A 15692-nucleotide genomic window follows, 5' to 3' on the forward strand; every position below is an offset into this window, starting at 1 on the left:
AGGGCTGTCAAGTAGTAAATTGTAATAGTTAGCAACTTCTGTTGTTGGTACAAATGCCAATGCTATTAACTTTTTAATCTGATAAGCAAAGTTACTGTTTGTTGAATATTCTATGCTTAAAGTAGATTTTTGTAAGTGCCTCCATATACTTTGGTTGTAGTGATAATAACACCCTTGTATAGATGTGTGAGGATATATTTTAAGTATAGCTTGAATCATGGCTATTTCAAAGTCTATTATTATTCTTTGTGGATAGTAATTATCAGTAAAATCTTTGATAGTTGTTAAAATTTCTACGTAGGTAGCATTTGTTTTATTTGGCAGCAGTGTATAAATTAAAGGGATATTTGTTTCTTGGTATTCACCATGGATGGTGTAAAGTTGATAGAAAGGTTTGGGACATACTTTAAAAGTTCCGTCCATCATCCAGGTTTCACACGATTTTAGTTTTTGCAAATTGCTATTTGTTGCAAAAAGTAAAATTCTTTTATCATGACTGTGGTTATCATACATTAAGAATTTATCTTCATTGTGTGTAATAGTATATTCAGGATATATTTTAATGTCTTGAAAAGTTTCAGGTGCTGGTGGAGTTGGATCAGAATCTCGTTTTGTTTTAGCAATTAATCTTTTCAAGTTGGGTATTGAAGGTAACTGTCCTGTGACATGTTCTGGCACCTTGCTTAAAACATTTTTCAAAATAGTGGTGCTTGTTTCTTGTGAGCCTGTACTAGCTTCTCTCAATATCTCTAGTGCTTCTCTTACTTCGACTTCTGTTACATTGGGTGGGTGGTTATGCTCATGTACATTTACAACATTGTTATCAACAGTCTGTACTCTACCATAGCATGCAGTTGAGTAATATTTACTACATTTCCAGTAAGTTTTATTCCCTTTTATTCTTTCTTGGGTGTAGGTGTAACCCATGTAGCTCAGCATTATTTTCCCTTTTTGAGAAGTAATAAAAGTAGCTCCTGTTGCCATGTCTAAGGTAGATCTGTGAAGACATATATATGTTTTTTTAGTAAAAGTGAAAAACATTTCTTGAGATGTGTACGTTAAAAGGAAAAAGTGCAAAAACATACTTACAATGTTGTTTTCCTGCTAATTTTATGTTTTCTGTTCTTATATGTAGATTTTCACTCTTTAATGTTCTGTAGTTGTGGTAAAGAATAATACAAAAAAATGATTTAGTTTTATAGTTGTTTTTTTGTCTTTCTCATTATTAATAGACACAGTGGGTATACTTACTTAATGTAGTAGAAGATGTTGTTAGTTTAGTTGTAGATTGGTAGATGAAGTTTGTATATTCTGTAAAAGAAAGTTAATTTGTGTTATTTATTGTATTAGGATATATTAGTAGGTAATAACATATCAAGTCTTTTGCAACTTTACTTTGCAACTTTTTAAAATTATTTAAAAGCTTTCTAAGTAGACATGGATAAGGCAGTTCATAATTTCATTTAATTATTATCTTGTGGTGGTTGTTGATAGGATGTTGTAGTTATATTTAAACAAATATAAAGACCATGGGGCAGATTTATGAAGGCCTTGCGCCGCCGGTGCGTCACTTTTTCCCCTGTTAAAAATGACGCACCGGCGGCGCAAGTCCTTCATAAATCTGCCCCCATGTTTTTAGTTTAGGGAGTTTAGCTACTTTTCGACAGGTTTGTATGATAAATGAAATGGGACTTGACTTACTTGAGTTGTAGTATGCTGTGTTGTAGTCGTTGTAGTAGGTGTGTATTCTCTTCTTTCCAGCAAGGTAACCGTTTCCCTCCAAGTTTGGCCAGAAAATGGTAATTTAAGTTAAGTTTGTAATTGTATTTATAGTAGTGAGTTAATTAATGGTTATATTTGATTGGTTCAATTAAATATAATTTAAATTCATTGGCTGACAACATTAGTTTGAATTTGAAAGCCGTTATTTTGTAAAGAGTTAGTAGCATCAATAATAGTTTTCGATTTTTATTACCAAATGTATTATATGTGTTTTATTTTAATGGTAAATATTTATTACAATGTTAACATTAGTAAAATGTGATTTAAAGTAATCCGATAAGAGTGTATGATAGTGTTTGGTAATGTTTATATTGGTATACAACCTTTACAACGCAACTTTTACAACTTACTACCATTACAACCAAACTTTTACAATGCAAAAACCATTACAATGCATGTATTTACAAGGCATGTTTTTACAACGTAGGTACCTTTACAACGCATATCATTACAACGTAAGTATTGGTAAGTATATAATTATATTTAAAATGTAATATGTTTGGGGTTTTTTAAGGGATATTTTTAGGGTTCAGGGTCAGTTTTGGCTTTTAGGGTAAAGGGGTATTTTTAGGGTTCAGGGTCAGTTTTGTGTTTTTGGGAAAAGGGGTATTTTTAGGGTTCAGGGTCCGTTTTCAGTTTTTGGGTAAAGGGGTATTTTTAGGGTTCAGGGTCAGTTTTCAGTTTTTGGGTAAAGGGGTATTTTTAGGGTTCAGGGTCAGTTTTCAGTTTTTGGGTAAAGGGGTATTTTTAGGGTTCAGGGTGAGTTTTACGTTTTTGGGTAAAGGGGTATTTTTAGGGTTCAGGATCAGTTTTTAGTTTTTGGGTAAAGGGGTATTTTTAGAGTTCAGGGTCAGTTTTCAGTTTTTGGGTAAAGGGGAATTTTTAGAGTTCTGGGTCAGTTTTCAGTTTTTGGGTAAAGGGGTATTTTTAGGGTTCAGGGTCAGTTTTCAGTTTTTGGGTAAAGGGGAATTTTTAGAGTTCAGGGTCAGTTTTCAGTTTTTGGGTAAAGGGGTATTTTTAGGGTTCAGGGTCAGTTTTCAGTTTTTAGGTAAAGGGGTATTTTTAGGGTTCAGGGTCAGTTTTCAGTTTTTAGGTAAAGGGGTATTTTTAGGGTTCAGGGTCAGTTTTCAGTTTTTGGGTAAAGGGGTATTTTTAGGGTTCAGGGTCAGTTTTCAGTTTTTGGGTAAAGGGTTATTTTTAGGGTTCAGTGTCAGTTTTGTGTTTTTGGGAAAAGGGGTATTATTAGGGTTCAGGGTCCGTTTTCAGTTTTTGGGTAAAGGGGAATTTTTAGGGTTCAGGGTCAGTTTTTGGGTAAAGGGGTATTTTTAGGGTTCAGGGTCAGTTTTAATTTTTGGGTAAAGGGGTATTTTAAGGGGTCAGGGTCAGTTTTTAGTTTTTGGGTAAAGGGGTATTTTTATTGTTAAGGCTCAGTTTTGTGTTTTTGGGGTACAGGGGTACAGGGTAAAACATTTTTTTAATATATTAATTAAATAAATTGAATGAAATTACATTAAATTAAATTAAATTTAATTAAAATCTATTCATTTTAATTAATTTATATTAAAAAAATTATTATATATTTACTAATACTTACGTTGTAATGGTATGCGTTGTAAAGGTACCTGTGTTGTAAAAATATGCGTTGTAAATACATGCGTTGTAATGGTTTTTGCGTTGTAAAAATTTCGTTGTAAAGGTATGCGTTGTAAAAGTATGTGTTGTAACGTCATACATAGTTTATATTACTAATTTATTTTTTCTTATTATATATAAATAAATAATACATATTGTATATAGATATATGTTAGAAAAGCTTTTTTTGAATTTAAATAACTATGAAAAAGTGAATAACAGAAAGGTAATGTGTATATAAGGTTATAAAGAAAATGACAATATTTTATTTATATTAATATGAGTAGAAAGGTAGTCGATATTAGTGTTGTCGATATTAGTGTAGAAGGTAATGTTATTTTAAATATTGTCGATAATGTAGTAGTCGATATTTATGTAGTCGATATAATTGTTAACGATATTAGAGTAGTCGATAAAAAATTATCGATATTTGTGTAAATCCTTGTTTAAGTATATGGTTACGATATTTTTGTAGACTATGTATTTGTGGCGATATTTTTGTAGGTCGATGTTTTAGTAATCGATATTCCATCATGGAACCGTGTCTGACTCCTGAAGCACGTAGAAATTGGCTAATTCCTAACTGACATATTTAACTCTCCTATAAGGCTGTAGTATATGTTGAAGATTCTACAACCTTGGCAAAGGTAAATGTCACCTATGGCTTGCAGCCAGCCATGGCCGGTAGTGGGAGTACGTGCAAGGCGGTGATGTGGGGAGGGGGAGGGGCAGGGTGGGGGCTAGTAATGTATATTACGGAGTTTTACAGGTAAGTAAACATTTAAATACATTAAACGAATTTCGTTGCACGCACTGCATCCCATCTGGGGATGCAGTGCACTCAACGAAATTTGTTTTATTTATTTAAATGTTTACTTACCTGGGAAGCTCCGTAGTCCATACATTACTAGCCACCCCCTTCCCCTCCTCACTCCCCACGTCACCGCCCTGTGGGTACTCCTACTGCCGGCCACGGCTGATTGCAGCACTTGATGTGCCATCACTAGTGTGACAAGGAAACTGTGGCTTCGGGCATCCCAGAGAAGACTGACTGCTGCAGTTCAAACCTGCAATTCACTCTGTCAAAACAACATCCTTTAAAATATTTCTAAGTCATCCCTATGTGAGCCTTTTAGTAATAAATTAGGGTGCAATCTATTTAAAAACGGGATATGAAAAATGTAATGTCCCTGAGCCCATGCAGCAGCAAGCCCTCAAAACTATATTCACTGTGGAAGGCCTTAACTGTCCAATGAGAAAACTAGAATAGAGATTAAAATATTTTTTTTGTTTTGGGAACACCTAGAAAAAAATAGGGCACTCCTTTTAAAATGTATTCAAAGCCCAAATCGATGGTGAAGATGAATTCATAATTAATATTTTTTTTAATGTAACTTTTATGAAAATTTCATTTACCTGCCTGGAGCTGCTGGATGCTCATTTACTTGAACTTTTCAGCAGCAGTATTTGCTCATAAAGAGGTGTGAAAATTGCTTCTAGAGCAGAGACAGTGGCATGGGTGTGCGGAGGTGTTTTCTTACCCAAAAAGGAAAACACAGTTTGAGTTAGCTTTACTAACGTCTAAGGGGCCAACCCTTCCACAAGTAAATGTAAGGTGAGACCTGGAGTGAGCCAGTCTTTGTTCCCCAGTCAGGATGGTACCAAACCAAGAGGAGAGACGTACCTCTAGAATTGGTTTTGAGTGACATTAGAGGAGAATTATGCTAATTACACTGGTCACCCCTTTGGGTGGGCATGCATGTTTTGATTAAGAGGAGATGGTTTGCCAAGCCTTGGATTTTTGGAGTAAGGTTCACTTTAGGATTGTCTACAGAAGGCAAAACAGACACTACTGCAAACATGGGCAGTGTTGTCCCTGGGAACATTTACCCCATTGATCTTGGAGAAGTCAGGAGTCACCCCACCCAATAGCAGGTGCCGACTATAAGTGTGGCACCCCCAAGTCACCACTCCCAGAAGACTTTCTGGACCTGTTGAAGAACAGAAGAAGGATTACAGCTGCTGTTTGAAACATGTCAAGAGACATGAAGGACAGTACTGATCTTACTTGTACCCAGGAGAAAGAAAAAAGCCTTCAAGGCTCATCTGCCTGACCTTCTGTGTGGCTACAGTGAACCAAAAAGCTACAAAAGGCCTTTTCCTCGGGTTCTACCTGGCCACTTGCCAAAAGCCTTGTTTGGCCCTGCTGGTGGTCTCTTCTGGAGAACGGTTTAACACCAAAGTACTGTTTGTGATGTCATTGGACCATTGGCTATGCATGCCAATCCGACTTTTCCTGTTATCTTTAAAAAAGTTGGGAATTATAAGAAATTCTGACATTCAGCTGCAGAAGGATGAGAATCAACTACCCGAGCCAATTTGGTCAAGTTACAACTTTGCTTGAATATGGAAACAGGGTTCTCCCACTTGGAGCTTTTCTGCAACAGTAAATCGTTTCAGCAAGCCTTCATGGAGAAGAAGTCTTGCCCCATGAAACTCATTGTTGTATATATCTGTAACCTTGCTCGACTCGAGGATGTTGAGCTCCAAAATAAAGACTAGGGGCCTGATTTAGTATTTGGCCGACAACCCATTCTCTGCCTGGGCAATGAAGTAATTTACTCCATTGCCCTGGTGGAAGTGGCACTGGCCACATTTTGAAATGTCTGCTTCATCAGTGGACATTTCAATCATAGACAGGAAGCGCAGTAGCAATCAATGTAAGTTTGCTGTATGGCTCTGTTAACATGACAGAGCTGTACAGCAAACTTACATGTTTTTTTTTCTAAAAAAAAAGAATATCCTAAAAAACGTGCTATAGTAGGAGGGATTTAAACACAGCAGAGATGGAATAGTTTACACCATCATCAAACCATGGCCTGCTAGCTTCTAAATTGGGTAGGTGGACCCTAATGTGAGCCGGTTAGATACTTTGCCTCCATTAGGGCTCCTAAGTATGCATGTAGAAATCAAGATCAGCCAAAAGCACAACATTGTAACTTTCCCACTCAGAGCTTTTCTCACCCACATTAATGGCTTCAGCAGGACCTCACCAATGACCATCTGGCTTTGAGAGTACTATCTTGGTTACAGCCGCAACATTGTTCTGCTGGAGGATTTTAACTTCCATTCCAGAGACAAAGTCCCAAGGTAAAATCTCTAATAAGGACATACCTACTTAATGTATCCATCCCGTGCTCCATCACTGTCAGCCCGAAATCATGTCTAGGTAGGTACAGTTATGACTATAGACTATCATTGTTACTGCTATGTCACTAGAATCTTTACAAATTTTTATCTCCTGTACCCCTTAATTGATTTCGTCATTTTGGTAAGTTTTTCTCTTTTTTGTAAATTAGAGGGTAATTTTTACTGTGTTTTTTATTTGCCTTTTTAACAGTTTTGGTACTTCTAAATGCCTTACACATTTCTTTAAAATAACCCTGTCAGCTCTGTGCCATAGCTTTGTGGCAAAGTTTTATTGGATAATAATCACGTTGTGTTGCACTTCCAACTACAACTCAAGGGTCCCACACATAATAACAATGTAGGAAACAACCATCTTTGGTGTGCTGTCCCCCCCTGATTTATGAACCTTTTGCTTTACTAGCTTAGAAATCAATGCAATTTACCCCAGTCAAAAAGTGCTAAAGTGCACACTCTCTTCCTTTAAATCTGGTTTATTTGGGTAACACCTGATTGGCAGACTTAACTTGCCTATAAGCCCCTAGTATATGGTGTAGAAAGTGCACCCAGGGCCTGGACGGTGAATATCATTTGTGGACTGCAGCACCTATTATGCCATCCACTATAGCAGTAGGGCAAATATGACTTCAGGCGTATTCTGTTTGGCCTGGCAACAGCAGTTAAAAAAACTGCAACACGAATTGTCAAAGTACCCTTCCTTTTAAATATTGGTAAGTGACCCCATGTAGGGCTTGCAAACCAAAAGGCACAGTGCATTGCAATTAAAAATAGGTCCTGTAGAAGTTAAAATTATCGTGTCCTTAAAGTGACTAGCACCCAAAAGCTATTTTCACTATAGGAAGGTCCTGGTTGGCTCACAGGAAATTAGGGGAGTGGTATGAAATAATCATTCTGATATCTCTGGACCGGTAACAGCCAGAACATGGATTAAACCACTCTTTTTATTATGTACCAAAACCCCAATTTATTAGTGAAGTCGGATTTAAAAAACGAATATTAAGCAAAAGTAGATTTGTGAAAAGTACCCTTTCCCTGCCCGAAGCTCCTGGAGGCTAGGCTGCATTTACTCTCCAGCAGCAGTCTAGATGAGGTAGGGCCGAGACAATGGCTTGGGTGTGGAGAAGTGCTTATTTTCTCCTAGCAGAAAATTCCATTTGGGGTGTGCTCACCAAATGTTAGGAGACAAATGGAAAGGCCCCAGCTTCTGTCCTCCCAGTCAAAGATTTTCACAGAGAAGGTATTTACCATAACAAATATTTTATTAACAATCACCACCCTTTAATAAAACTCAAAACCACAGAAAACATGGTCAATCTAGCAGCAGATACTATAGATTACCTTCACGGTGCAGTAATACAACTTCTTCTAACAAACATATGCTTCCAGCAGAATAACATAACAATAAATAGAAGTTCAGCTAATAGAATCAACCTTCTTATAAACACAATGCTGATGCAGCGGACTTTTCCAAACCTTCTGAAACAAGTGAAATCACCCTTTCCTAAAATAGTAAAATACTACCCGAAACATCCCATTCAATTATGGCCCGTCTACAACCTACCTTGACTAGGAAAGACGATTGAGAAATGTGTGACAACCTTTCGCCAAACTTATTGATGTTCACAGCATTCTAGATGAAGAGGGGGAATTCCTACTTAAATTACTGGATGTCATTTGCATTTGTCACTGAAGGAATACCAGAAACTGCCTAAAACACCTGTATATTTAATTTAGTTTTGCGATGGACTTTTAAATATTTTCCCCTTATTTCTATCAAACTGCAACAACTTCGTGAAAATGAGCAGTCATACCTCTAAATTGGCAACTATGCCACGTGGAGTTCTGCAAGGGTGAATACTTTCCCAGTTATTGTTTAACTTATGATGGAACATCTAACAACGCATTCAATAGATACATATGTCACGATTAACCAACATGTTAATGATTCTGAACTATAGTTGGAGATATGACAGATAGACAAGTTTTGATTTCTCTTTGTGTGGTACAGGAAGGGGGAGTGCGAGGCACTGGCTGTGTCACTTGCTGCACCCCTTTTCCTCTCAAGAGCTGCAGTTTCACCAGGTTTGGATTGGAAACTCAAATCTGGGACCAATATTTTCAGATCCACATCTACTAGGTCTACAAAACCCGGCCACCTGTAGGGGCCCAGAGAGCTATACTGTTCCAGGCAGCTCATAATGATGTCCAAACATATACAGACTGATTGAATCCTGAACAAACTTCATACTAGAATGCCTTAATCCCTGAAACAGTACATCACAAGCAAAGCATCCTGTTTATGGAACTTTCTCCTCATGCAATTGAGAATCCAGTCCTCCTTTTAGTAGCTTACAAAGCACATGTATTCAAGATATATTTCGGTTAGTTCTTGATATCACAGTGCTCACTCGAAGACAGCTCCAAGACCAATTTTTCAAATCTGAAATGGTATGTCTATTTATTTGTTCCTTCACCAGCTTCCACAAACCTTATATCCCCCCCAAAGATGTCTCTCTAAGTGTTAGGCCAATGTGATTGTGCATGGCTGCACATCAATATAGCATGGCCATACCCAAAGAGCAGAGGCAACATATATCAAAGGAACTAATGGGCATGGTTATCAATGTGTTCCATCACCCTTGCATCACACAGGAGAGGCACAAGGGTGACACAACACTAAAGTAAGATTTATCAAGCTATGCAAGGTCACCTGGCATGGCCCTGCATGGCTTGATAACTCTAGAGTAGCTTGACGCAGCAGAAACTGCTGCGTTGTGTTAATCTGCCCTAGGAAGGCATTACATTGGAATGCATCTAATGATAGTTTTTGTGCAGGAAGGTGCCCCTTTCTGCACAAAAACAATCCTGCCTACGTGCCCCTTTCTGCACAAAAACAATCCTGCCTACAACGCAGGCACCCATGCACTATGGCAAAAGGATGCCTGCCTTGGCACTAGGCAGTCAAAAGGGTGCCAGTGCAAGGAAAGTGCAGGAATGCATGGTATAATGCTAAATGAGGTGCATTCCTGCTCTTTCCCTTTAAAGCAGCAGAGTGCACCAAGGTGGCTTGCTGCGATGTGATGAGTGAAAGTTTGATCTTTTTGCTCCTAACTAAATGAATACATAAAAACAATCATTTGCCATACACTGCTCTCAAGCCCATTTTTAATACCTGCCTGTGCATTTGAAAGTGTTAATATCAATGTGCACTGCATCAATGTAATTTAGATTTGGTGGCAACATATTAGCATTCCTCACCTGATCACCTCTATACGCAAAGTATGGCCTTTTGGTATTTCATAGAACCTAATTTATTTTATCTTATATATATAGGATTTCTTGTTCACAATCACATTTGAGGTATAGTGGGATCATCACTAAATAGGGGGCACATACTGATATTTTGGATGTTTGTATATTGAAACCCATGCAGATTTCTGAACAAAGTTTGCATTTAATTAGCATTTTTTGTTTTAAGAAAAAACGTAAATCATGGTTGAGATGCACCTCATATTATAAGACTTTATCTGCAATTGTTTTCTCTTATCAATATGGCTTCTATTGCGTACAATAAACATGGTGTATTCATTCAAGTTCATTCTTGGTAATGTTTTGCATTTTGAAGATAATTTTCAAACATAAATAATACCTTTTCAAATGCAGCTCTACCACACGAAACGGTGCACTGTGTTCCAAGTAGAATGTTTACTGCTTTTTCTAGAATGTTGTTTTGATTAAACAAAAACACATTCTTCATTTATTTTCACACAAAGATAATTCCAGTTGACTTTTAAGTTTGTTGTATTCAGTATTTTTCTCACCTAATATATGTATGCATTTAGACATTACATTTTCTTCTGTAGCAGAAAATAATTCAAAAGTCTCACAATAAAGAACATCTGTCACATAATAGAGCATTAGAAATGGTGTTGCTACAAAGCCATTTCATTAGGATTGTCAATTTAAAGAGTAGGATCATAAAATGTTTGAACATTATTGTGCAATAGTTAGAGCAGGGTTCTCCAACAGGGAGTGCAGGAGCTATCTAACCCTCCCTAAATCTCTCTGAACTACTCCCTAATCTCATCTTCTTTGAGTGAAAGTCCTTTGGTGATGGAATGTGCCTATCTCTGGGTGGGTGCACCCCCACTGCTATATGTTGGCCCTTCCTCCTTGCTGGAAGTTGATAGCACTTGAGCCAGCCTTGCAGCCAAGGACCTGGATGTTAGCTCCAGGTCCTGCTGAGATAGTGGTTGGACAGCTGTGTCTACTGGAGAGGAAGGGGAACAAAAAAAAACAATTTGTGTGCATATATATGTTCTTTAGTTCACATGTAGATATACATAATTTTTAGTGATATTACTTCACAAAGTATGAGAAAGATTAACTTTGTATTGACTTTCATTAAGAATGAAACGTTATGACTATTTTTTCAAAGAATTCAGGCATGTAAAAAAACAGTCCTTCGACGCAAAACATCTTTTTTCATATTAGAAACATGGATGTATGAAACAATTGTGACAAACAATGGTAAATATGAAAGTTATCCTTGAGATGCTACCTATCACAGAAAAGTTGTACTGTTAAGCCAGCAAATATGCTGTGGGTGTTTAATGGTTTTATAAAAAATATATTATAGCATGTAGCATAGAAAGTAAAACTTACATAATGTCAGTCATGCATACACATATATTAGCAATTTTGAAATGTTACATAGGTCAAGGTTAAAACTCTGTAAGGGAATCTAATATGGACACTAAATTTGAAGCTCTTGGAAAGTTTCTATTTTGCTATTTTGCTAAGTTAAGTTGATTAACGTTGCACACATGACTTACACAATTAAACACATTTAAAAAAATGTATTAAGAAATAAAACAGGACACCACTTTTTACCTACCACATAAAAATTAGAAGGGGGAGATGACTGGACCACAATCCCAAAACACAAACTCACTTAAGTTAACTTACATGTTATCTTCACTGCCTCTCTGCTGCTCAAATGCTTCCAGCTGAGCAGAGAGGATCAGCCTGGATTTTGCGAGGACCTTTCAGTGCAGTAGTCTTATACCTAGGATAGCACACTTAGAATGGCCTGGGCCTAACTCCTGGTCAATCTTCAAAAGTCCTTCCAGCGCTTGAGGTAATCCGTCATTCTTCATGTGTGGATACCAACTGCACTGAAACTCATGCCGATGACCCCACACATCTGTACTTGTGCTGCAATATTCATCCGGTCCCTGGAACCCCACAGAGATTAGGGTGAATTTTGAGAACCCTATTGCAAATAATTTTTAGTTCTTCGTAAGTAAAAACTAAGGGCCCTCTCTTCTTGTCACAAACTCATATTGGTGGTTTTGGTTAGCAAAGGACAAGCAGGATGGCGTATGTGCTATTGTGTTGAAAGGATGGCTCGGAATTACCAGAAAATGGTCATCTTCCTGTGTGTAATTTCCTTTTTGAAAGTAGTATTCAGAGATGTCTGCCCTGAGAATAGATGTCTCCGCCCCACATGGAGAGCAGGGCAGATCCCTCTGCAAGCTGGGCAAATACTCCAAATGCAGAGGGTGCCACGATGCAAGCAGAAAATGTAAACATATTGGGGGAAAGAATGAATAATACACCGAGTGGATTGTGACTGATGTACTAACAATTTAGAGAAATATATTATACAATATAGTGTGATGATTTAACTTTAGTCTTTCAATGATACAATGAGTGTGAAAGTGAAGGTTAAATGTAATAACAAATAGAGCATATCATGTTTGACTCTCACATTATAGAAGGAAAACAACATTCTCTAGGGATGGTATTTGTGGAAAGTATCCTAGCCCACCATACATCATTGAATAAACCACATGTCTCCAACCTTTTCTGTAATGAGTGCCACATTTTCATCAGTTCAAATATTAATGAGTTACTAATAACTTTGGCCATTATTGCAGTAGTGACCCCATCAAATTCAAACACAAAAATGATCACACCGTACAGGATTACTAGTGGTGACCACCTGGATGGATGTTATTGACAAAGTATTGTCAGTGACAATATCATTACTTGAATATTGACAGATACAATATAATACAATACTGTATATATGTAAGTATAGATTTACTATTTTTAACTCTACATCTATGTACCCTAAAGCTACATATAGCTTCATGGTAGATTGATATGGAATTGAGAACATGCATATAAGTGAACTTTTCTAAAATAGTTGTCTTCATGATATTGTGGTAGTCAATTTTCAGGATACAACATTTTAGGTGGATAGTATATAAAACTTGATATTGTAGTAGTACATCAACCACCCCAATGCATAAAACTGGGTTACTAACAGTTATGTCCTGAATAGCTTGATCTATACTAAATGTTTCTACACAGCTAATGAAATAAAAGCCAAAGAAGAAAGCATATACTGGCACAAAGGATACACTAACAGCAATAAATCTTCTCAAAATAGTTTGAATACTACTCAAAGAGCAGCTTTAATTCTGTTTTGGATTTTTAATAATTCTGTTTTCAAACATCATTATGTCAGATTCTCAATGTATTTTTTTCTATCAAATATGCACTTTTCATGTTCGGTTAATACACGCAAACAAATTCTGTCTTTCTAAAAAAAACTGTTGCTCAAAAATCACTTTTCAAGCATGGACCGTAAATATCAGCTTGTGATGTCCCTAGTATAAATGCATCACAATGACAGATTTTGTTCTACCTGCCCAGGCATTATCATCGCATGTAAAGGATGTGCACCATTGTGCCAAAGATGCTTCCATCATGCCAAGGATGCCTATCATCATGTCAGGGCCAGAATTGTGCATTAGCTGCCCACCATAAAACCAAGAAACACTGCGTTATATCAGTCATGGACATTATTATTCCAAGGCTAGCACAATTATGTAATAGATGGCCACAATTAGATAGATCATATGTGTTACATAATCGTAGTGTTTATGCATGTTACCCAGCCTAGCTGTCTTCCTGTTGCTCAGCCAGCGTGAGAGTTGGCATTAAAATGTTGGTGTGTCTGTGATGCGTGGAATGCTTGGTTGCTTGTGTGGATGAGTGGTGACAGTTTGAGATGGGCTGAGCAGCAGGCAGGCTGCTCCTGATGGGGCTGGAGTAAGGACTGGATTCTAAGGAACATCATATTATTGGACTTTTGTACATATTTAATATCCTGAACCAGAGGCTAATAAAGAAACCCACAAAACTCTTCCCAGCTACCTATCTTAAGATACAACAATATGCATAAAATGGCAATATCAGTTACCATTATTCCATGATTAGCCCAAGGATGCCCAAAATACGGCGATCTGTTTTAAAAGTCTGGCCTATAACAGGCAGCTTCCTCAGAGTCCTTTCAAGTTAATTTCACATGGAGAAAACAATCACCCAAGAGAAGTGATTTAATGCTGGTATCAGAGCAGGAGGCCTGAGAAAATAGCGATGGGTAGGAATAGAGCACAAAATAAATAGCAAAATAAGGCCAGCTTTAATTGACAGGGCCAACATGAGTCATGCATCAACTGGATTAATTGGATATCCTTAGATAAAAAACAGTTACTATTGTGGCATAGAATCAAGGCTAAGACTGTGAACTAGATAGAGAAGAGTGGTTGAAACATGTGGAGAGAAATTAAAAGAGATCTTCAGAGTAGCTAAAGTAATGCTAGTTCCCACGTTCAAGGACTGATAAAGGAGATGTATGCATATTACGGTCAATGTATGTAAACACGTTCTTACCAGCTTCTGGGTTGTTTTAAATTGTGCACATTATGCACGGTTTGCACCACATTCTTCATTCTTTTGTTAATTGAAATTATCATTGTGCTTTAGATTACTTGTGAGGAAATACTTCTTTTCACATGGGCTCTCCTATTTTCTGTGGACTGCTAGTGTTTTTTTTTAACTCTATCCATTGTTCAGTTTCATTGTATGTGCTCTGAAACCTAAACCATGGAAAAATTGGCTAATCCCAATTTGGCACATTTAACTTTCCCTTAAGGCTATAGTATATGGTGTAGCAATATGCACTATTCGCATGGAAGACTAAATGTCACTTTAGCCTATTGCGTGTCATCCACTATGCTGACTAGAAATGGTATTGGTTCAGTCGTACAGGTGTAATCTGACTGATGCAGCTTTTAAACCTGTCAAACATAACCCTTTGGATAGGAAGGAACCATACTTTTGCATATTAAGTAATTCATCCTTAAGTATGCAATTTAGCCCACACTGCAGGGTTCATAGTATTTAAAAGTGGAACATGTAAGCTTTTCATATTGGCATGTTCCTTCAATGCCTATCCTACAAAAGATATTTTCACTCAACTATGTTGTAGCTACTCCTATCAGAAAAACTAAAGTGCAATGAAAATACAACATCTGCTAACTGTGGCTTGTGATGAGCTACAGAAGCCATTCAATCACTGTTTTGATATTTATTAAAAATCCAATTCAATGGTAAGTTTGGAGTTTAGATAAATGTAGAGAAAGGTAACTTTTAGAAATATTAGACATGTCTGCTGAAGCTCCCATACGCCAATTAGCATTAGCCTGCCAGCAGCTGCCCAATGTCAGTTCTTTCTCCTTGATGACGTGTAAATGCTGCTCCCAGAGTGGAACCAATGACCTGGGCTGTGTGACAGGAAGACCTGGGTGTGAGAAATGTGACTCATCCACTCTCAGGAAGGGCAGTTAGTGAGGCTTCAGGAACATAACTTGGAAGGGACCAGGCTGAGACCTTTTTATCATAGGGCACAGGGTAGCCATATTGGAATCATTCCATTGGGAGGAGAGATGAAGTCAGAATCAGTTTGGTGTGGTAGAGGATGACACATTATGCTCATGATGCTCAATATGCATACAACTGTGAAAATTAAACTCACTTTGAATGATTCCAGCTTTGAACATGTAGTCAAAATCACCTACCTGTGATAAGCTTATCATCACGCATTGCATGTAAGCATACTATCTTTAGAATGGGGACCTTTTTGCACTAGGAGCTGGTGCAATGGTTCATTTTGCAATTGCAATGAAAAATGGTGGCACATCATATCTCCTTCT

This window comes from Lissotriton helveticus, chromosome 8 (genome assembly GCF_964261635.1).
Source record: "Lissotriton helveticus chromosome 8, aLisHel1.1, whole genome shotgun sequence".
Lineage (NCBI taxonomy): Eukaryota > Metazoa > Chordata > Amphibia > Caudata > Salamandridae > Lissotriton > Lissotriton helveticus.